Source organism: Pinus tabuliformis, chromosome 2_1 (assembly GCF_031772625.1).
Source record: "Pinus tabuliformis cultivar Carrire ecotype Pingquan chromosome 2_1, CPIR1, whole genome shotgun sequence".
NCBI classification, from domain to species: domain Eukaryota; kingdom Viridiplantae; phylum Streptophyta; class Pinopsida; order Pinales; family Pinaceae; genus Pinus; species Pinus tabuliformis.
Window position 1 is genome coordinate 405695358 of NC_142299.1, and position 24279 is coordinate 405719636.

The 24279-nt window shown below is 33.6% G+C and overlaps 1 pseudogene; it reads left to right on the top strand.

Annotated features, from left to right (window-relative positions):
- LOC149200608 (transcriptional corepressor LEUNIG-like) overlaps positions 1-14174 on the top strand; it is a 29114-nt pseudogene extending 14940 nt beyond the window's left edge.
- Positions 14175-24279: the final 10105 nt, after the last annotated feature.

Consider the following 24279-nt stretch of genomic DNA (forward strand, 5'->3'; position numbering starts at 1 on the left):
GCAGATGAAACTTGTGGTGTGAAGACTCGACTTGAAATCACTAAAAAAATGCACTTAAGATGAAAAGTAATCCTTTCTCTTCAATGAATTTCTAGCTAGGAGAGAGTTTGAGAATGCAAATACTTGTAAAAACAAATCTTTCCTTAACAATGAAATCAAAAGAAGAGATTTTCCAATACACTCAAAACGAGACAACTAGTTATATTCACGAAAATTTCCCTTTTCATTCAAATGCTACAAAAACAAACTTTTCTTCAAAAGAGATTTTTTTATTTTTATAAAAAACTCAAAACTATTGACAAATCTAATCTTGAGATCTATAAACCCTAAAAAACTATTGAAGTAAAAGCTTACAAGATTTATTTTCAAGGATGTTTTACTTAGCTATAAGCAAACTAAGGACTAATTTGTCCAGAATCACAAGTCAGTCAAAAAACAACTAGCTTTTGTTTTCTTTTCTAAAAATGAAATCCAAAATTCCAACACAAATTTTTTCGAAGTCTCGCAAGGAGAAAAACAAGATGGATTCCTCAACAAGGGCAGATTTTACCAAACGGTCAGACTCATAAGAAAGCTAGTAAAAACCAAGGTGATCTGAGCTATCTAAGGCTTTCAAGCTCCGAGCTACTACAAGACTAGAACAAAAATCAAGCCAACACACAAAGCTTCTAGGAATTTCACCTAAAACCCTAACGCCAATGGAATCAACCTAAGAAAAGTTCTGGAAAAGTCACATGCAGATCTAGGCAGAGGCTAAAAACATATAAACAAATCCTAAGCTGACTGAAAGATAAAATTTCAAGTTTTTCAAAATTTTGACAGGGTACGCAGGCACCCAGTTCACACAGGTGCGGTCCCGCTCTGTGTGCAAAGCAAAAGTGCGGATAAGTCCGCACTGTGCTACAAGCAGAGGGTGCGGTCCTCTCCCAAAAGTATGAAAAACAAAAAATAATTCAAGATCTACTAAATCTACCCAATTCCACACACATCGAGCCAAAAACTAGAAACGAAGACATAGTTTCTGAAGCCAAAGTACAAGCAAAGGAAAAATCAAGTCCCCAGCGGATTTTGTCACACAGATGAGTCATTCTTACGGACAAGACCGACCTCCCTAGTATCTAATGATATCTAGATACAAGAAAACCAACCAAATTCTATCTTTCTCTAAATATGCAATTTATAAATAAAGGCAAACAAGTGTTTTAGACCTACCTTGGGTCCAGCGCAAGTTTATAGAAGCCACACTCCATTGATCCAAATGAGATCCTTTATAAAGAATCTGTAGACACAAACAAGAACACATATTAAGTAGCACCTGAAAAGCCAATATAATAAAGCATATTCATCATAATGATCAAGGAATTTATGAAACAAACCACATAAGACAATTTTTTGAGAAAAAATGAATTTGATTGTATTAACTTTAATCAAAGAAGAAATTTACAACCTGTGCCTTGATGCTGTACAAGCTCCTCCCAGGGTCCAGCAAGAAGTCTCCTCTACTTTGACAAGTTTCACTCTCTTCCCAATGAAGCCAAAAGGTATGTAATCTCTCCTCTCAAGCTTAACTAAGAAGTCTCAATTCCACCAGCATTTACCCTTAAAAATGTTCAGCTTCTAACCTCGCCAGCAACCAGCCCAATGCCTTAATTTATAGTGCAATGGAGGGAAGTTACTAGGTCCACCTTCAAAGGGATAAGCTCCTCCTTCAAGGGTATAAGCCCCTCTTATCAAGGGATTATCTCCTTTAATTTTGGGATGCATGAACCACCTAGGAGCGAACCATCCACGTCAAGAATCCTTCTAGAATCATCCAGAATCAACCACAAGTAAGTTTTTTAAGGATAAACTTGCGCCTTTTTTACTTTTACAGGGGTCTGCACCCACTCCTTTAGAGACAGAGCGGGCAGGTCCGCAGGTAACATGAACAAGGGGTGCGGGACCGCAGGCAACAGTAAGAGAAAGTGCGGAACCAAAGCTTTATTGATTTTTAAATAAGTTTCTCTCATTTTTAAAGCTTGACATGAAGATCTGAGGTTTGAGACTTGCCAAGGAGGACAGTATGGATGATGATGGACCCATACTGACTACAAATAGTCATGGTGACAATATTTTGTGTAACATGATGTATAAGATAGTAAATTTGAGGCACCTTCCAATATGTTCTTAAATATGAGGTTAGTTGATGTCATTCATAAGATCTATTGCACAAACTTCTAGATTGTGTAAATAGGCCAACACAACCTTTGAAACCCTCGAGAAACTCAATTAGAGAAAATATTTGATACCTTGTGGATTTACCTATTCCTAGGTGATCATTGTCCTAATATTTTGTTAATCAAATAATTCTTGCAAGAATCATCTAGTCACTTAAAATAGTAAATAGCATAAGCATAAAATAATTCAGACACATGCACATAATTTTCTTTGTCAAATCTTCTTATCATTCAACTAAGTATTGCTAACAAGGAAATCTCCACAACTACTAAATCCTAGCAGTTGCAGGGTAAACAAATCCACCCCAACTTGAGTTGTATGGCCTACTAAAGATTTACAACATGTAGGGAATTGATCAAACAACAATTGTTATTATACACCTTGTTGTATGGTTGTATGACTTGTGATTCAATACAGTATGACGTTGTACAAATTTATATGGATGTGTGTATTTGTTCTATAACCTTTGTGGTATGGTAATGCTTCTCCTAGCTAATGTGCTTTACTCTCTCGTTCTCTTTCAGTTGTTGTCCATGTATAATAAGGATTGTGCTTGAACCCTATCTTGATTTGTCTTTTTCCTTTTTGTTAAAACCACGACTTACCAAAACACTAATCTCTTGGTGAGATTTATGATTGAGATTAATATTATAGTGTAAATCATTAATGACTAAAATTTCTTTAGACTCAACATCTAAATATAATACTTCTGAAACATTCACCTTGAAGATACATGGAAGTTCTTGTCGAAGCTATATTTCTCAACATAGATAGATCTATTATAAATTTCCCTTGTCTAGTGCCCTACCCCTTACGGTTGCTTGAGAAACTAGGTTTCTATCAAGAATCTCTTTCCCACAACCTTGAATGTCAAGGGAGTTAGGCTTCCATTTTCTTCTGCTTGTGATTTGATCATATGGTCATTTCCTCTAAGTATCGTTGACTCATCAAAGGATACCATTTGTTATGTGTTGGCCCCTTTACAAGTATTGCTAACTCTATTGAGGAGTTTTTATTGTTGCCTCCTCACACATCTTTGGTAGCCAGCATTAGCTTTAGCTCTAGATTAAACTCTATTGTAAGTTTTAACTCTAAGAACCAGTGCTAGTGCTACCCTCCATAGAGCTTGACATTCTCTCTTTTTTCTTGCATTTATACTTTCCAGGACTTTCACCTTCTTTTATATGTTCTCTTGGCTAGATATTTGGGTTTTTAGGTAGACACTTAGCTATTCAATTATTTCTCTTTATCTACTTTGATTATTGTTATAGGAGTTTCTCTAATGCTACCACATTGTATTTACACTAGATGTGTAGTACCCCTTAGGGAAAAACTGCTCTTAGGGTTAATAATAACACATGATAAGATCTATATTCTAACTAGTATCACAGTGTTCTTTCAATATTTGCAAATAGAGCCAATATTGAATACAATAAACAATGTAACCAGCATTAAATTCCACCAATCTTTCATATGCATGAAACCAATACAACAATACATAATGGGTTATAAACCCATAGTCCTTCCAAATTTCACACTACAGTTTTAGATACACAACAATTGCTAATGCATCAACAAACCCTATTATATTAGTACTTTTAGTTTGACCTTAAGCCTCAAGAATAAGCCAAATTTCATTGCCTCTTTGTTTCCACAGTCCAATCACTGCCACAGAACAGCCTCATGGCCTAGATAAAGCCCTAGTCGATAGATTTCCTTAGAGAATGTGATTTGTTGCTTCAACAATCCTTGAAATAGCCTATGCTTCCCCAAATAGTCCATCACTGCCCCAAACTAGATCTCAGGAAGGTTTGTTGCCACAGTTTCCATCTCAGATAGACCCATTGAATTCAATAGAATTTCAAGGTTGATGCATTGATGTTATGTATCAACTGTTGTGATAAAGAACCCTTATGGGGTAGTCTGCAACGATCAACCTCAATAAGGTTTAAGAAATCCCTTATTGTCACAAAGGGTTCCTTTGGATATCTGTTTTCCAAATTCTGTCTTCCTATGTTAGCATTTGAAAATGGGATGTTGCCTCATATTTGGTCTCAGGGCTATTTTTTTGCCCCAAATATTTACCCTTTAAACAATTTCACTTTCCACGAAATGACACTTCAAGGTGGGCCACATGCCTCAGATATGGTTTCAGGGTTGTTTGCTACCAGAACTCACTTGCGAACCCTTGATATCCTTGGAAATGCCTTGAATAGGCCTATGTTGTCAAATATTAGCCCTTTGTAGCCTGAAAAAGGTCACATAATTTTTTGTTGTCTAGCTCCATCAGAACTTGTGCCTTCACATCTTCTACTACATTAAGTTGTTTTTTTTAACTCAGGGTCACTTTTTTGCATCCTATGAAGATCATCCTTAATAAACTAATGGTTCTCCATGTTCAGAATTCTTGTGCTTTCAACTATTCTTGCAAACATGGCAACTACCTCTTTGACTTATTCAAATGACGTTGCAGTGCCTATTTCATCTCTATTTATGATCACATTCTCTTTTGCATGATCATGCCGAGGTGGACAATTTTTTTTTTCACATGGCACAACTACCCCCTTTGTTTGAGAAACATTGGGTTGGGCAGTAACTAGCTCAACGTTATTCTACTTCGCCACTCTTTGTTTCATTCAGGGGTGTGAATGGCTTAGCACTGCCCATTCGACAATTTTGCACCTCAGTAATAATCTCTTCAATTTTAAGTTGTCTAGTGGCACCTATAACTATAATATTTTATGTGACAGTTTCAATTCCATCAGATGAATTTGGGATAGAACAAGGATTAATATTCATATTCTGAGATCCACTAATCATTACCTCCTTCAAAGATACATTTTCAAACTCTTTTCTTGCATATGATGGAAATATAAAGATTTTGTCTTATACTTCCAAATTTTTCCCTTCTAATGATGAAGAAGCATTAGACAGTAGGCACTAATGGCAACCCAACATATATTTCATTTATGTTTCTTTAATGATAAGGTAAAGAAGAAGGTATAGTGGTCGCAACCCCTTCCATGTCCTTTTCTATCGAAAATATTTCATGTTCAGTTGAAGGAATATGACTCATGTCTTGAATGCAAGAGCTTTTAGACATCTGATATAACCCATTATCAAGATAGATTGAGTGTTCTACCAAATCACCCCCTGGAATGGTTTACAAATCTTTTGGTTAATATTGGATTGGGCTAGAGTCTTCAACAAAAAGCCCCCCAAGTTGATTTCTAATGATAGGCATCAACTCCTTGCTATTGGGATCTGTTGGGATCAGACTAGAAGACAAGCATGTGATTGCTTGTACAGAGGTTTTGGCACATATCTATTCAATTTTGGCCTTCCTTGCTTGATTTATGCAGGCACTCTGCGTACTCCTTTCCCAATGGGGAAACTTCTTAGAGATTGTATAATACAAAAGTATATTGTATGTCCTCAAGGAAGGCTTAGAATTAGTCATGCAATATTCTTGTACACAGTTAAGGCTTGATTAATTTCATAGAAGGAATCAGTTGTCTTGCTCTATTTTCCATATCTTTTAATCATAGGTATAAGTTTTGTTAATCCTCCATATCATGAAGAAAACTTGTTCTTGGAAACATCCATTCTCCTCCATAGGAAGTCAATACTTCTATTATGATATACTTTGGACTGTGGGTAAGATTGGTCACCCACAAGGGATATATGAACCTTACTTTTGACCTCAATCCAACCACATCCTAGTTGTTCATTTTTCACTTCAAAGTCATTCATCACATTTCTTGCATTTCAAACCTCAACCCATCTAACAACTGCAATATACATGTTGAATAGAACAATATATGTTGTGAAAACTTAAGGTTCCAACTCAAACGTGTATTCTGCAGTCAATTTTCTCCCCATCGATATGGTCCCTACAAGCAGAAAATAGGGATGCCAACAGAACATGTTAGGTCCAAAGGGCATGACTTAAATGAATACCTCTATGTCATATAGATGATTTGCATGAAAATATGAGCAAGGTAATCTGTCTTAGGTGTGATTGAAAGATCTATACTCCTAGAATTAATATAGTGGTAACCTCCATCCAATAGGACCAAAATGATTACATGTAAAGAGAACACCTATCATGGTGATTTGGTTAGGCTAGAAGCCTGCCATTCCCATTTCCCGAAGGAGTTGAAGGGCATCATTTCCCTTACCATCAGGGAAAAACCAAAGATATTTTTTGTGCCTTCTTGTAGTAGTTATTGTACCTATCTCATAAATTCCAAAGGGAACAAAATGAGAGTTCCTTCATTGAAGGACAATAAGTAATTCTGAAAAAGAAAACCCCTTCCTTTTCCTTTGTCATTACGCCTTCAAGTGTGAGGATGCTCCATACTTTAATGGTATTATATTATAGCTTGGAAAAGGCATGTACATCAGGTATAAGTATTGTTCCCTGACATATCATGAGTGCACATACAAGGCATGGGGTAATTGGTTATGATGTCGTATTAAGATAGTTTCATACTTGGAAAGGATTTAAAGCTTATCATATTACATAGTAGAGTTGTAAAGCTTACCAGATTAGATAGTTATGCGTGTTATCATTGTTGTCTATCATTTGTTGTTGGGAAGGATATTTTATCAAATAATTTTGCATTAAGAAAACTGAATTCATTAAGCCCCAAATGGAATAGTGTCAAAGATTGGGGAACCTCTTCATTTCCAAATAGAATATGGAATAAATTACCCACTTGCAGATAGGGTTGTGTTTTATGTATACATAGTCATTTCTATAAATCAAGGAAATATTCAAGAGAGTATAAGTGTTGAAGGAAATTCTCAAGAAGGGCCATCCTTTCTAACTTTCTACTGACTTCTCGATTGTGTACAAAAATTACAAAAAAAAGAGTGAAATTTGCAGACCCCATCCTCATAATGGTAAATTGGGAATTAGATTAGCATGGTGACCATCTCCAGTTCTCAGAGTAGATAACAGGGTGTGTTACAATGATCCTCATCAGCAATAGGATAAGAGTGCATCTGCACTTACAATTGATAGCAGCCTGTCAAACTCATTCCGTGGAAATGATCAGGTATACAGTATGATGGGGCCAAGACGTGGTGCCAACAGTATTGGTCCAGGAAAGGTAATCATGTGGAAGTATAAGAAGCTCAAGAATATTTAGTTGATTTGCATATGTTTTTTATGGTGTAGACATGTACTGGTACATAAGATATATTTCCATGGTCAATGATAATAGTTTTTATGTTTTTTTTAGTTAAATGAATGGAATTGACTCCAAAATGTAAAATCTGCAAGTTTTCATATTTTCCATTTGAAATTGGGCTTACCTTTGTCATGTTGCGGTCTTGAAAGGATGTCTCCGAGACTCAAAATTCAAGAACAAGTAAACAACCTGGTTCCTCTTCCGGTCCTACAATTGGTTTTGGAACAATGAATAATGATGGCCCTTCCCTAAGCTTTTCACTCTCAACACCATCTAATTAGACACCTAGTGATGTGTTGTCTATGGCAGGTGCATTGTAACACAATGCTAGCTCATATAAGCCTCTACTCATGTATGGATCAGATGGGGCGCTTGCTTCCCCATCAAACCAATTGGTAAGGATATAAAAATTTATTTACAGTTCTGTAAATAATTTTACTAAGCTTAAATTGAAACTTCTTTAGCAGGTTTCCTAGTAAAGTATTCTAAAAAATGTTACATACAGTCTCATGAGCACTCTATTTTGGCAGTATGATGATAAATAACTTTAACTGCAGGTTGATATGGATCGCTTTAGGGAGGATGGAATCTAGATTGTTGGATGACAATCTGGAGTCATTTTTTCATGATGATACATATCTAGGAGATCTAAATGGGAGATGCATGGATGTCACTAAAGGTATGAGAAATAGGTCCAAGCTAGAGCTGTACAAGTAGGGAGATTACTAAATCACTATAAATGTTGCATCAAGCAAGAAATAGAGAGACTATTTGTAAATATTCTATCATTATTTGAGGTTCTCGTGATATTTGTTGGCATCCTTTAGATGAAATTAAATGTTATAAATACCAATCATTTCAACACAAACACATTTTTTTAACTTAAAGGGTTTTCCTTTAGTGGGTTTGGTTGCCTTTGAGCTAGTACGAGTAAAGTTTTATAATGCCACTTCTTTTTTAATGGTAAATTACTATTCAGTGACGGACATGAGCAGAAGGCAAGGAATGGTTTCCATCTGTGTCTGACATTCACAATTCAATTTGTATAAGGACTGGAATGGTGACTAATTTATTATGAAATATTATGTGGGAATGTAAGCAATGTTGTGGAATATGGAGACACCAAGAGTTTGAAGTACCCTTGAACAACATAACTTATTAATTATTGATTTGTGTTTTAGTTCCAACTCAGCTCGCTTGGCTACATCATCATTAAATAAAACAATCAGGTTTTGGGATGAAAAGAATGTCAGTATGCAATTCATTTCCCCTTTTCTACTTTTGATATGGATATTAACTTATAGTTCATCAATGTCATTATGTAATTCATTTCCCCTTTTCTACTTCTGATAAGGATATTAACTTATAGGTCATCAATCATGTGTTTAGAAGCAAATGTTTCCAATTAAAGATAAATGGGTCAATGTTTGTTCTTCCAAATGATATATGCCCTAAATTATTATTTTTTTTTGAATAAAAATATCAATCTTGAAAAAATTCACATGTTTGATCTTTGTACGTGTGTTACTGGGGAACTATCTATTTTTTTTTCTACATATATTTGAAACTTCTGGTACATGCCTCAGAAACATTGAACAAGGAAGACAATAAAATAATAGATTCCATACAGTTAACTTCTTTAGCTTTCAACATAAGTCATCATGAATAGAGAGAGATACTAACAAGAAAAATTCGTGAAATCGCTTTTTATAGCACATTTTTTATTCCATTCATGTGTTTTTCCTTTTTTCAAGTATTGTTTTACCTTTAAAAATTAAGAGATGGTTCAATTATCCCCTCTCAAATAATTCCCATTAAGGGACATGCAAAATAGATTTGCTTCAGATCTTAGCAGCACATTTGATATATTGTTGCGTCTTTCTAATGATCAAGGGCCTTGCATGATAGATTTTCTTGAGATCTTAGTGGCATATTTGATATATTGTTGCAGCTTTTGAATATCGTTATCCTCTTAAAGTTTGAAGACGAACAATTCATCCTCTCACAAAATGATGCTTGGTTGTTTCATTTTCTCTTGTATTTTTGTGACATAATGGGCTTAGAATTTTGTTTTCCTCTAGATATTAGCATTACTTTAGTTATAAATTCGAGAAAAAAAATTCATTCAACATGAAAATACATTTCCTGCTTGATTAACCATTTCATAAATATTAACCTTGGTTTAAATAAATTCTAAGTAGACTAGTTTCTAAATGATAACCGTGTAGCACCTGTTGTTGCTCTCATTAATTGGGCTGCTTTGGTACCTTCTTGGTACATGCAAGCATTTGAATTTTATTTTATTTTGATTTTTTATAATATATTTGGGTGGAGGATGGCCATTATAAGTTGATGTCATCCAAACATTTACTCAATGGGCATTCTCTCTTAAAGAGTGGTTGCTCCCAAATCTTGTATTAGACAAGTCAAATCATTTTAACATATTGTTATTTGTTAAATCCAAGCTATTCATTGAGAATGTTTACCGGTCATTTACGAACCATTATGTCTCTTGTTTTCCACCTAAACATTGATTTTCTCAGCTCTTGTGATGGAGAAAATGAAATGGGTTATTTTAGTGTTAATTAGGGCATTTTCACAAGAACATTTAAGGTAGGCAATTTATAAAGTATAGTTTTTTAGCTTTATGTAATTAATAGTGATGAATGCACTATGCTAGATCAGATGTTGTACACATTAAATTATGCAGGAATTATTATTTATTTCACTTACTTCATAGGGTGGTATGATTCAAGTGCGATTTCAAATAGGAGTTGGCATATTTCTTGCAGCAACTACAAAAAATGTTGTACTGATTTTTTTATGTTGGGACTGAGCACTATTTTCATACTTTACAGGTATGTTTGTGTTATCATGCATTCACATTCAGTCTTTTGTTATGCACACTAAACTTCTAAGTAATATTGGATGAATATTCTGAGTTTGTTGATTCTCTTAGTTTTGCTTAAATTGGTTTACAGGTATCTATAGTTTCCACATCTGATGCTTATATCTCCTAATTTTTTAAATATGTTCTGGAAATATCTTCAGTGGTTTATCAAATTTAGATAAATAAAGGATTGGAAATGATTAGTATCTTTAATATATTTTTTATTTCATAGGCATACAAAGCCCATGCACTCAGGTTGTTGGAATACAAGTGGAGAATATTTTGTGGCTATAGTATGGTCTTTTCATTCTAGAAAACAAGGTGAACATGTACATGAACTAAGCTATATTGGAAATAAATTCCATTCAATGTTCTTTCATCCAAGCTATCCAAAACTTTTGGTAATCGGATGTCAAGTATTGGTTTACCTTTAAAATTTAAGAGATGGTTCAATTATCCCCTCTCAAATAATGCTCGTTAAGGGATATGCAAGTTAGGTTTGCTTCAGATCTTATCAACACATTTGATATATTGTTGTGTCTGTTTAATGATCAAGTGCCTTGCATGATAGGTTTTCTTGAGATCTTAGAAGCATATTTGATATATTTTTGTAGCTTTCCAATACTATTGTCCTCTTAAGACAAACAATTCATCCTCTCACAAAATGATGCTTGGATTTTTCATTTTCTCTTGTACTTTTGTGACATAATGGGCTTATAATTTTTTTTACCTTTGAATCTTTGCATTTCTTTTGTTATAAATTCAAACAAAACCTTCCATTCAATGTGAAAATGTAGCCCTTGCTTGATTAACCATTTCAGAAATACTAAAGTTGGTTTAAATAAATTCTAAGTACTCTAGTTTCTAGATGATAACCATCTAGCACCTGATGCTACTTGCATTGATTGGGATGCTTTGGTACCTTCTTGGCACATGCAAGCATTTGAATTTTATTTTATTTTAAATTTTGATAATAAATTTGGGTGGATCTGGATGGCCATTATAAGTTGATGTCATCGAAGAATTTATTCAATGGGCATTATTTCTTAAAGAGTGGTTGCTCTAAAATCTTGTATTAGATAGGTCAAATCATTCTAACATATTGTTATTTTTTACAACCAGGCTATTCATTGAGAACATTTACTAGTCATTTAGGAACTGTTGTCTCTTAATTTCCATCCAAACAATGATCTTCTCTGCTCTTGTGATGGATAAAATGAAATGTTTTATTGTAGTGTTAATCAGGGCATTTGCACAAGAACATTTAAGGTGGAAAAATTATAAAGTATATGTCTTTTAGCTCTATGTAATTAATCACAATGAATGCACTATGCTAGTTGAGATGTTGTACACATTAAATTCTGAAAAAATTATTCTTGATTTCAATTACTTCATAGGGTGATATGAGTCAAGTGCAATTTCAAATAGGCGTTGGTATACTTCTTGCAGCCATTGCAAAAAATCTTGTATCAATTTTTGATGTTGAGACTGAGCATAATTGCATTTTTTACAGGTATGTTTTGTGTTATCATGCATTCACATTCAGTCTTTTGTTATGCATGCTAAAATTCTAGGTAATATTGGATGAAGATTCTGAGATTGTTGATTAAATTGGTTTACATAAGGAGTTTGCGGTTTCCACATGTGATGCCTATATCTTCTATGTTTTTAAATATGTTATGGAAATATCTTCAGTGGTTGTAAACATTGATCATATTTAGATAAAGAAAGGCTTGGAAATGATTAGTATATTTAATATATTTATTATTTCAAAGGTATACAAAACATGTGCACTTAGTTTGCTAGGACACAAGTGGAGAATATTTTGTGGCTGTAAGTGAGTATTCTGTTAGGGTATGGTCTTTTCATTTTGGAAAAGAAGGTGAATGTGTGCATGAACTAAGTTGTAGTGGAAATAAATTCCATTCATGTGTCTTTCATCCAAGCTATCCAAAAATTTTGGTAATTGGATGTCAAGTATTGTTTTACCTTTAAAATTAAAAGATGGTTCAATTATCCCCTCTCAAACAATGCCCCTTAAGGGACTTGCAAGATACGTTTTCTTTAAGCCTTGGCAACACATTTGATATATTGTTGTGTCTTTCTAATGATCATGGGCCTTGCATGATAGGTTTGCTTGAGATCTTAGCAACACATTTTATATATTGTTCCAATTTTCCAATATTGGTGTCCTCTTAAACTTTGAAGACGAACAATTCATCCTCTCACTAAATGATGCTTGCCTTTTTCATTTTCTCTTGCATTTTTGTGGCATAATGGGCTTATAATTTTGTTCTCCACAAGGCCTTAACATTGCTTTTGTTATCAATTCAAGAAAAACCTTCCATTCAATATGAAAATACATTTATTGATTGATTTACCATTTCATAAATACTAACCTTGGTTTAATAAATTCTAAGTACACTAGTTTCTAGATGATACCCATCTAGCACATGTTGTTGCTTTCATTGGTTGGGATGCTTTGGTACCTTCTTGGCACATGCAAGCATTTGAATTTTATGTTATTTTAATCTTTTATAATAGATTTGGGTGTAGGATGTTTGTTATAAGTTGATTTCATCCAAGCATTTACTCAATGGGCATTCTCTCTTAAAGAGTGGTTGCTCCCAAATCTTGTATTAGACAAGTCAAATTATTCTAACATATTGTTATTTGTTACAATCAAACTATTCATTGAGAATGTTTACTTATCATTTAGGAATTTTTATGTCTCTTGATTTCCAATATCCAAACAATTATCTACTCTACTCTTGTGATGGAGAAAATGAAATGTGTTATTATAGTGCTAATCATGGCATTTGCACAAGAAATTTTAAGGTGGACAATTTATAAAGTATAATTTTTTTAGATGTGTAATTAATCATGATGAATTCACTATGCTAGATAAGATTTTATACACATCTAATTTTGAAAGACTTATTTTTGATTTAACTTACTTCACAGGGTGGTATGAGTCAAGTGTGATTTCAAACATGAGTTGGCAGACTTCCTACGACCACTACAAAAAAATTTGTATCATTTTTTTATGTTGAGACTGAGCACAATTTGCATTCTTTACAGGTACATTTTGTGTTATCTTGCATTCATAGTCAGTTTTTTGTTATGCACATTAAACTTGTAAGTAATATTGGATGAAGATTTTGAGTTTGTTGATTATCTTAGTTTTGTTGAAATTGCTTTACTTAAGGTATATGTAGTTTCCACCTGTGATGCATGTATCTTTAAAAAAAAATGGAAATATCTTTAATGGTTATAAAAATTTATCAGATTTAGATAAAGAAAGGCTTGGAAATGATTAGTATCATTAATATATTTATTATCTCATATGCATACAAGGCCTTTGTACTCAGTTTGTTGGGATAGAAGTGGAGAATATTTTGCAATTGTAAGTGAGGATTCTGTTAGGGTATGGTTTTTTCATTCTGGAAAAGAATGTGAATGTGTGCATGAACAAAGTTGTAGTGGAAATAAATTCCATTCATGTGTATTTCATCCAAGCTATCCAAAACTTTTGGTAATTCGATGTTATCAGGTTAGTCACATTCGGTATTTGACTTCAAAACATTACTTATATAATATGGGTTTTTTTTCGTTGTAAGAGTTGGTAACTTTTGGTAATTATCAGATTATTCATGTTCAGTATTTGAATTCGAAACTATTACTTATTTAATATGAGATTTTTCCTTATAAGAGTTGGTAATGATAGATGTTGTGATTGAGATATGTGATTTGTTGATCTTTATTGTGTTTGATTGCAATCACTGGAGCTATGGAATATGGAAGAAAACAAGAGTATGACCCTTCTTGCACATGATACCCAAACAAGAATTGAAGAAAGAGGAGAATAATAACACTAGAGCAACAAATGCAAAAAGAGAGAGAGAAGAGAACCAGTCTAGTGATACCCTTAAAGCCATATCTTGCATGAGACACACGCATAAAAATTGATGGTCATGCCTTTAGAGTTGGTGAATTCACCTGCAATGCCTTGACAACACAATGATAATGTTTTGAAGTGATGAAACAATATTTGATGTGTAAATTGTAGTCCAACCAATATTTAGTTGGAAATTCATATTGTAATACTTGACATTTCATATAATATAATTTATGTGGTTGAAGTTATTTATAGTTGTACTTGATATTATTTAGTATTGTAATTAACATATGTAATTATTTCGTTTTCATATTAGATGAACGTCCACATTGTATGACATTTTTTTTAATTTAGTCACAAAATAATACTAATTAATTTATGTTGATTAACAATGAACATATAAAATCAATCCAAAAATACTGAATTAGTAGTTTATATTGATTAATGATGAACACAAATAAAATGACAAAATTAGTCATTTATAATAATTATTAATGAAAGAAAATGAAATGAATATAAACTACTAAATCAATCGTTTATATAATGAATATGAAACTACTAAGAAAAGATAAATGACTAATGGAAATGGTAAATTTGTGATTACAAATAACGACTAAATTCTTCATATATATGACTATTAGTAGCTAATTTACAATCTCTTATAACATGGCTGAAATTTAGTCATATTTATTTTTTAACGTACCTCTTCAACCTACCTCTAGAAATTAGCCCCTATGCTCCAAAATTTTAAAATTTGCTTTATTAATTACAATTAAGTTTCAGGGGTTTTCAATGTCTACTTAACCAATTATTGCATACACGGTGATCATCCCGGCTATTATACTCAAAATCTTAACCAAAAATACATCACAAAGGCAATGAGCCCTTTACATACTCTTTGGATCAATCCTCAAGCTTAAATCACAACTTCTTCAAGGTTTATATGCAATTTTTATCTTGCATCTATTCCCGCTAGCTTGGTCATGAATCATACCCCTCTGGAATATACATAAGGATTAGTGAAGGTAAGGTTTAGACAACATGCTAGAGTAGCTAAGCTGGCTATATTGTATGTAAGTATTGAGATATGCATGGTATGGAAACTTCTAAACATTATTACTAGTAGCCTTTCTCCATTGCAATTCCATATGCATTCAGGTCTTAGGCATATATGCATGTCAAGCTAACCAGGAGTATCACTTAAAATCAGAGGCATACTATATTCCCTAAAATGATAATGATCACATTTTAGATTCAGTAGATGTCTCGCACACCCATATAGGGGTAGCCCACAAGCAAATTAATATAACTAATTAAGATAGCTCCCCAACCCTAGGCAAATAACAACTACCTACTACGCTTCTATCTTTGTGATACAGTCGGAGTCACATGCATAAAACAAAATCCTTCATCATACATAATTCATTGTTCTACCACCCTACTTGCTTGTCAGATTAATATGGTTATCATATAGATTATGCACGAGTAGTCAAAGGAACAACATTGGACACTTAACCTAAAAAATTTGTACCATAATTATCCAGTTAAGCCTTACCCACAATTAATAATGAACCATACTATCACATGCATCCATATAAGGAATCTCATGAAATCCATTAATAGAGACAAATCTAATCATACATAATGATTATATACAATTCCTTCATTCATTCATAGCTAGGAAACTCATGCAAATTATTTCATAAACTAAATGAAATTTAGACAGAGAGGGAAGAAACATCATACATAACATTTTACACAAATGAATCCCACTAAAACATTACTTGGAGAGCAGAGCACCAACACCCAACCATGAATCACCTTTGATCCCCCCCAAGCCGAGGTTCTTGCCATGGATCAACTGTCCTCAATTGATCAATGCACTGGGTATTTAATACCCTCTTTCATGAATTAGTTTCCATTAGAGGTGTCCCACTTTTATGGATTTTTTCCATTTTCCTAGGTCTTTTTCGGAAAAGTTCATCTTTATCTCCCATAAGGATTTTCCTCATAAAAGCTTGCCTTTATCTCCCACAAATATTTTATGTCTAATGGATCTTTATCTCCCATCCATCCAATGGATCTCCAATCCATCCAAGCTTTTCTAGAATCACATCTAGAAGCTTTATCATGAAAGATTCATCTCTATCCCATTCCTCAATTGGATTTGGCAAGAATCTCCTCTCTCTTGGTGCTCCACCCTCCAAGATTTATTTTATTAATTTATTTAATAACACATTTTCTTTTCATATTACATATCGCCTAGCTTTCCTCATTTTAGGTTTAGAATAGTTTAACCCACAAAGGAGGGTATCGCACCTAGCTTTAACTCAGCTTAGGTTTACAAAAATTTAGCACGCAAGGGAGGGGTGTTACATACTCTCCCCCTTAAATTTTACACCATCCTCGGTGTATCATTGCATCATGTCCTCATTCACAGGTAGATTCTAAATCAACAGCTCTCATGGCTCTACCATCTGATGTACATAAGAAAGCCATCTGATGCAATTTTTCTGATGTACATCGGTCACAAGGAGTGCTCCTCTTCCATAGCTACATCAATCTGAAGGAGTGTTCTCCTTTCATAGCTACGTGTAACATTGTTTTCAAACCATTTGTGAAAATATATGGATGCAAAATTTTAACTATCATACATATCATAATATGTTACTTAATATTACTAAAGAAACTATTGCCCATTTTTCATTTTATCTGAAGAATGCATGTTTGCTTCTAGCATTCTTTCAAGCCTTTGTGTTCTTTTTTGAACACCTGCTTCTACAGTTTCTTTGCATACAACACATATGTTAGCATATTTTCCACATCAATATGCTTGTAATGTCATAACAAATTAGTTCACATAAAAATATATATATTCATCATATATATTCTTCGAAATCATATGTATGCCAAACTCAACCATGGTTACTTATCCTTGAACCACTTCTTAATTTTCTTCTTCTGTGTAACTACCTAGTCAGTTGTCCTGCCAGAAATCTACCCAATGTCTTCATGTATACCTGCACACATCTACCCAATTTCTTCATGCATACTTGCACACAATGTGTATTATACACACTGATATACATATCATATTTCAATCATGTAACATTTGTAGTCATACGAGTATGGTATGTACTATTGTACATAGTACCATCTGTGCTACAGCCCATCATACCATTCCCATGGTATCACCTACATGACAAAAACTTTATCCACATATTTTTCTACCATGTTAATATCATGCCAAACATTCCTTTATCTTTTTCTAGCAATTAAACAATTGGACTCAGTTGACAAGGAATTTGTATGAGTATGGTTCATTTATGTAATCAGAGAAAGTTTTGTCAAGTGTAAATCATTTTCAAATTTCATGTGGTTGTAACACAATTATTGTATATATTTTCATCTTAATCATACCTTCTGCTTAATGTTCTAAAGCAGACTATTGACTCACAGATTTTGAGGTTTAATAATGATCAAATCATACTTCATTATTAAATAATTCATCCCATATGATTTACTATTGCCCTTTGTATGCCTCAACAACTTGTTGGCCATGCATAATTTAGTGTAGTTATACTTTCAATCCTACACCCCTTTTAGTTGTAAGTGTTTATGAACTCAGGGTACTTACATGTTAGCTCCTCTTTAACATTAAATCACCCTTAACCCAAAAGATGAGTTATCCATTTTATGAATTCCTATGTGAATTAGGCAACATTTCTTATGTTGTCCAGACACATTATCCATGCAATCCAATAAGAGAATCTCCCAAAAAAATTTGGTACAATCTATGCATTTCGATTTATATGATATCAATCTATTTAAATAGATTGTTAAATACCGTTTAATTGACCTAGTGGACCATACCATTTGTGTTTCTTCATCAATTATTATGGTTTGTACTCAAGGATACTTATAGGTTTCATTATCCATATCCATCGAAAGATGCATATATCTTGTAAATATGTTAAAGTTAAGTTTCCCCTTAATCATACATTCTTCCAACCGAAGAACAAATCACATTGTATGTAGATGCATTAATCAAAGGATTAATTTGAACGACAATTTGTACAACTATATAGTGTTGTACTATAACCTTCAGTTTCCTTGTTCAACCTATCTCTTAAACATAATCATAAGTTATTCATGCATACTTTGCCTATTTATTGTTGGCACATAACAACCCATGGATGTATAGCTCGATTTAGACTCAAGACATTTTCTTATATGGATGCACGACACCAAGACCATCCTATCATTAACCAATTGATAAATACATTATTCTTACAAGTCTATAATACTTCACACGCATGTGCTTGCATGGTAAATTCATATAACTCATTAATATGCATGGATATTAAGTATTCTCCTTTCAACATGTTTATCTTAATTACTACTTAACCAGACTATGGTAACAACATGAAAAACTATCCATGACAATGCACAGGTATATTACACAACAAGTAAGCCCAGATACAACCATGGACTTCCTCCATTATATAATCCTCTTTTCAGGTATTAGGTGAGATTTTCTTTTATTCACCAATCCCTATTTAAATCTCTTACATGTTGGAACAATCAATTCCAATATAGTTTTCCACATGGTTCATAAACCGGTACATGTCATGATTTGGGATGTTGATCCAATGGTAGAAATTGTGTTAGAGGTTTTAACCAAAAGATTTCTAATTTCTCTTCATCATTCATAATACCAATTTTTCCAAAGTTTTCCTTATGTACATCCAGTTTATATCATGCATATATATGTATTTTACCTTCACTTCCGAAACCACAATCTTTGCATGCTCAAGCATGACTAATTTGGAGATTTACATGAAAAATCAACCCACTAAAATATTGCAGGTAGAAAATTTCCTTTGCTCATATATGGAAATCATTATACATAAGGATTTAACTCTTCTATGCAATTCCAATTAAGCAGTTATTTTCTTATGCATAAATATTTATATAGTTATCCATTAGAAGCATACTATGTTCTATACTAAACATAGTGATGATCAAGTTCTGATTTAAAAGAGGTCTCACCCATCCATATACGTTCAACTCATAGAAAAGAAAATATAAATATAATTATTTCTGCTTATGCATCATAGTCCATGCAGATGCTATCATGAGTAGGATAGCTCTATGGCCCAAGCAATAACAATTACCTACTATGCCTCTTACTACTAACTCTACTCTTTGATGCAATAGAGATACATGCTCTTTATATTCTTAACATTGTTCATGGGAACCTTTTTCATTGCATAACACGTTACTAAGGTTTAACATTTCCTCTTTTATACAATCATCCTTTTATTTAGTCAATTCCTTTCGTAGCACTTGTACGAGTTTCAATTTGCTTGTATTGTGATAACATGATGACTATATCATTAACTTCATCAATTGCTACCTACCTATTGGATTAATTTATTCCAATATAATTTTCTAGGGGTTCTCTTTTCCCCTTGCAACTTAGTTATTCAAAACTTAATTAGTTCAACTTTTCTTAGACCTATATGGTTACTCACTTAACCTTTTTCTGGATTAAAGCTTTACTTAATTTTTGGGCAATATCCATATTTCAATTTTTTTTCTTGGTCTGCGCATATTGATAATCAATATTTAAAACTTGGCACTTAGCAAGCAATCTCTTGAAATTCAAATACCTATATTAAGACACAACAGTCATGTGAAAATAAGATTGTCTTCACACTGATGTGAATCTTACTATAAGTTGGCATTCTAGGATTCAGTTTTGTTGGGTTTCAACTATATTCTTTCTGATACAATTTTATACTGAATGAAGTACAATATTCTATTTATAGAGTGGTTAAATCGAGCACATCATTCCATCTACAAAAGCATTAAAATAAATCTCAAGTAGATCTGTTATTATGGTCATGGTGAAATATATGAAATTTATAGATATTTGGTAAGCATTTCCTCTTGCATACTATCATTTAATCTACGCATCAGAAGAACATATACCCTTCTTTCAGAATTTATGTAACTACCAATGAATGGCCAGGTTGTGGCTTTAGATCCGCCTGGCCTTTTGCTTTCACAACTATTCAACCCAGTAACAAAACATTTCATCTATAGTTGATATGTTTTATATTTGCACATGGGTCATCCATAACTGTACATCAAATTTTAAATATACAAGTAAACAAATGAACTCATTCATCGTGCTTATGCAGAGATTTCTCATGTCAATCCACCACTTACTGTCAGCCACCAGAGGGGAGACAGATCATTGAAAGCGTTGTATCAGCCCAAGAGGTTTTGAATCGCCAAAGAAACCATTGTTCATATTTAGAAATGAAGCATCACTAAACGGTTACAATCCATACATACGTACAATACATCCATGCTCATAATTAGAGCTAGAGTTATATCCTACCACACCATCTTGACTTATTTATACAGTTATAATTTTTCTTCAGAATTGGCGTCCCAAAACAACCAATGCGCCCACACTTATTCAATCCACTGATGCATGGTGGTAGCACTTTTTTTTATATGTACTAACAAATTCAAAATTACAGTGAATTCTTTAATATATTGTCATGCTTTATAACTGTGCTATTTCAAAGGTGGAATATGAGAATCCACATTAAAATTTTCAAGCACCATAGTCAACACATTTTTAAATTCTATAACTTAACCATGAACAGCTATACTAAAATATTGTTCTGGTATTATTTACAGCAGCAATGCCAGAGATTTTATAATATTCATGGGGATAACCACATTGTTGAAGAGCCACTGCAACATTCCCATTTCCATTTCCACAATTGCATGGATGAATGAAACAACTTCGAGTTTTCTATCATGTAATTTCTCACCAGGTCCATTTATCTGGTACAAGCTATTTGCTATTGCCGTCAAAACACCGAAGAATTTGCCAATTGAGTTCCTCGGTCCAAACAATAACCGAAGGGATGTTTAACCCTGAGATTTTTAGATTGAAGCCATTCATATGTCATGCCTTACACTACTCTGTGTTAAAAAAATATTGACATTATACCAAAATCGCCGAAAAAAACATTAGATGGTCCACATGCAACCAAAAATCGCCAAATTTTCCAATCAATAATTTATACATGGAGAAGATACATGAAAAGACCTTCCTGGATAACTACAAACCCCATTTTATTTTTCTTTGTAGAAACTCGACTTATGTGGCTTAAAAAAAAAAACAAAAATGCTTAAACTGTAATATAGTCAACAGAATAATAATAATATTTATATATACCATTGATAATGCGTATTAGGTTATAGGATCAGAATTTACGACTCCAATTCAGTATCATGATCAACCTTAAAAAAAAGACTTGACAATAACTGGAAACAAGTGACCTTTTCCATTTCTATGAGATCACACCAGAAAATTCTGAGCATCCTTTACTACATCCTATCACCTTCTACGGGGTATCGGAGGTAAAGTAATCGAAGGTTGTTGTGGCCTTGACTACATTTTCATTTATTTCTGAAGTGACGTATTGCAATTGGGAGCATCTTCTCCATGGCTACCAAACTACGACAAAAATGTATAATCTTAGCTTTCAACACGGCTGCCCTCATTCATTTTATGTATAAGACAACAAAGGGTCATGTCAAGGAGCTAGAGATACTCATAGCTACAGCACTAGATATTTTATTACAGGATTTACCAATGTGTACTTTCTACATATTGGACGATGAGGATAAGCATTATCCTAGATTTTTATCGAATCGTGAGGATATTTCTTAACTCGACTCAGGATAATGATCACCCCAACTTGGCACCTACGCTGCTAACAGACAGTTGAATAAAGAAACAATGACTACAGTTTTTTCCTTGTGATCTTCTGTGGACAGTGACGTTGGATCTATCACCAACTCACATAACTCTAAACTATGATAAGGCACATGAAAGGCAGTAACAAAAAGAAACAACAACCAAGATTTTTTGTGGTGGCTTACACACTATCCTTATCGACGTAACTCCTTTTCAACATGTTGTATGATAATCTCTATCCAAACTCACGATAATAATGCCTCGGATGACATTATCCACTCCTCCATTTTTTTTTATCCTTTCCATGCTTGTGGTAACTCTTATCCGCACATAACTTCCTACAGTGAAGTGGAACAACAACAACCGAGCTTTTGTTTTATGATTTACACCTATCCTTATTGACACATTGTATGATAACCTCTACCCACACTCATGATAATAATGCCCCAGATGATATTATCCATTCCTCAGTTTTTTGTTCCTTCATGCATGCGGTAAAGCAAACCGAAAATAGGAAACAACATTTACTAACGTGATTTTCTCCATAAAATCAAATGAAAGCCACTATCTCTACTTTGGCATGGCTTATACGTCTATGGTAGTTAAAGAATGATTATAAACAAGTTGCATAACCACATACTATTGGACTACGTGCAAGTTGCTGAGATGGTTGGATTATGATCCATCCATGAATCTGCATCGAAACCCACTGTTATTACTTCTAAGTCTCGGCAGAAGCATTTGTTTTGCAACACTCCTTTATATGGCCAAAAGATGCCATACAACATATTCAAGCTTCTCCTTTGGTCATTTTATCACCTTCATATCGCGTTGTAGTTGCTTTAGAAGGTGATGGGGACAGAGGGCAGAAGGAATGATAGCAAACAAATGAGCACCACTATATTTCTCACACAACAACCAGAAGCCATTTTGATAATAACTTGATTAAACTAATTTTAATGCTCCCATTAACAATAAAATTGTTCTTCTTTGCATTAGTACGATCAACAATTTTGGCATTAGACGGTGCTCTATAAAAATCGGATTGAAAACGTGCTTGGAAATCACTTTAAACACCCGTCTTCCTTGCCGTGTTATTTTTTCGATTGTTCCAGGTGTAATATTACTTGGATGGTCACACGTATTGACTGTTAACTAACGGTTATGCACAATACATATATTTGTCTTGACATTTCAATACTACGAATGAGGCCAATTGTGCTATTTAAAATTTAACAATATAAACCATCATGTACATATATACATCACATGGAAATCGATCCATAATGCATGTATGAAAGGTTGTTCATTTTAAACTTTAGATTTTGATTCCAAATCTTAACCTCATACTATCCACTTCATATTCTCAGATCTTGGGAAGTTAAAACCTGTCAATCAAAACACTTCGGAGGTGGATTAGTCCATAGTCCTCAGTGTTTTAACTTTGCTCTGATACCATTTGCAACGTACCTCTTCAGCCTACCTCTAGAAATTAGCCCCTAAGCTCCAAAATTTTAAAATTTCCTTTATTTACAATTAAGTTTCAAGTGTTTTCAACGTCTACTTAACCAATTATTGCATACACGGTGATCATCCTGGCTACTATACTCAAAATCTTAATTGAAAATACATCACAAAGGCAATGAACCCTTTTCATACTCTTTGATTAATCCTCAAGCTTAAATCAAAACTTCTTCAAGGTTTATATGCAATTGTTATCTTGCATCTATTCCCACTAGCCTAGTCATGAATCATGCCTCTGGCATAGACAAAAGGATTAGTGAAGGTAAGGTTTAGGCAACATGCCAGAGTAGCTAAACCAACTATATTGTATGTAAGTCTTGAGATATGCATGGTATGGAAAATTCTAAACATTATTACTAGTAGTCTTTGTCCATAGCAATTCCATATACATTCAGGTCTTAGGCATATATGTCTTTCAAGCTAACCAGGAGTATCACTTAACATCAGAGAAATCCTATATTCCCTAACATGATAATGATCACATTTTAGATTCAGTAGATGTCTCACAAACCCATACATGGGTAGCCCACAAGAAACTTAATATAACTAATTAAGATAGCTCCCCGACGCTAGGGAAATAACAACTACCTACTAGGCTTCTATCTCTATGATACAGTCGGAGTCACATGCATAAAATGGAATCCTTCATCATACATAAGTCATAGTTCTACCACCCTACTTTCCTATCAGATTAATATGGTTATCATATAGATTATGCAAGAGTAGTCAAAGGAACAACATTGGACGCTTAACCTAAATA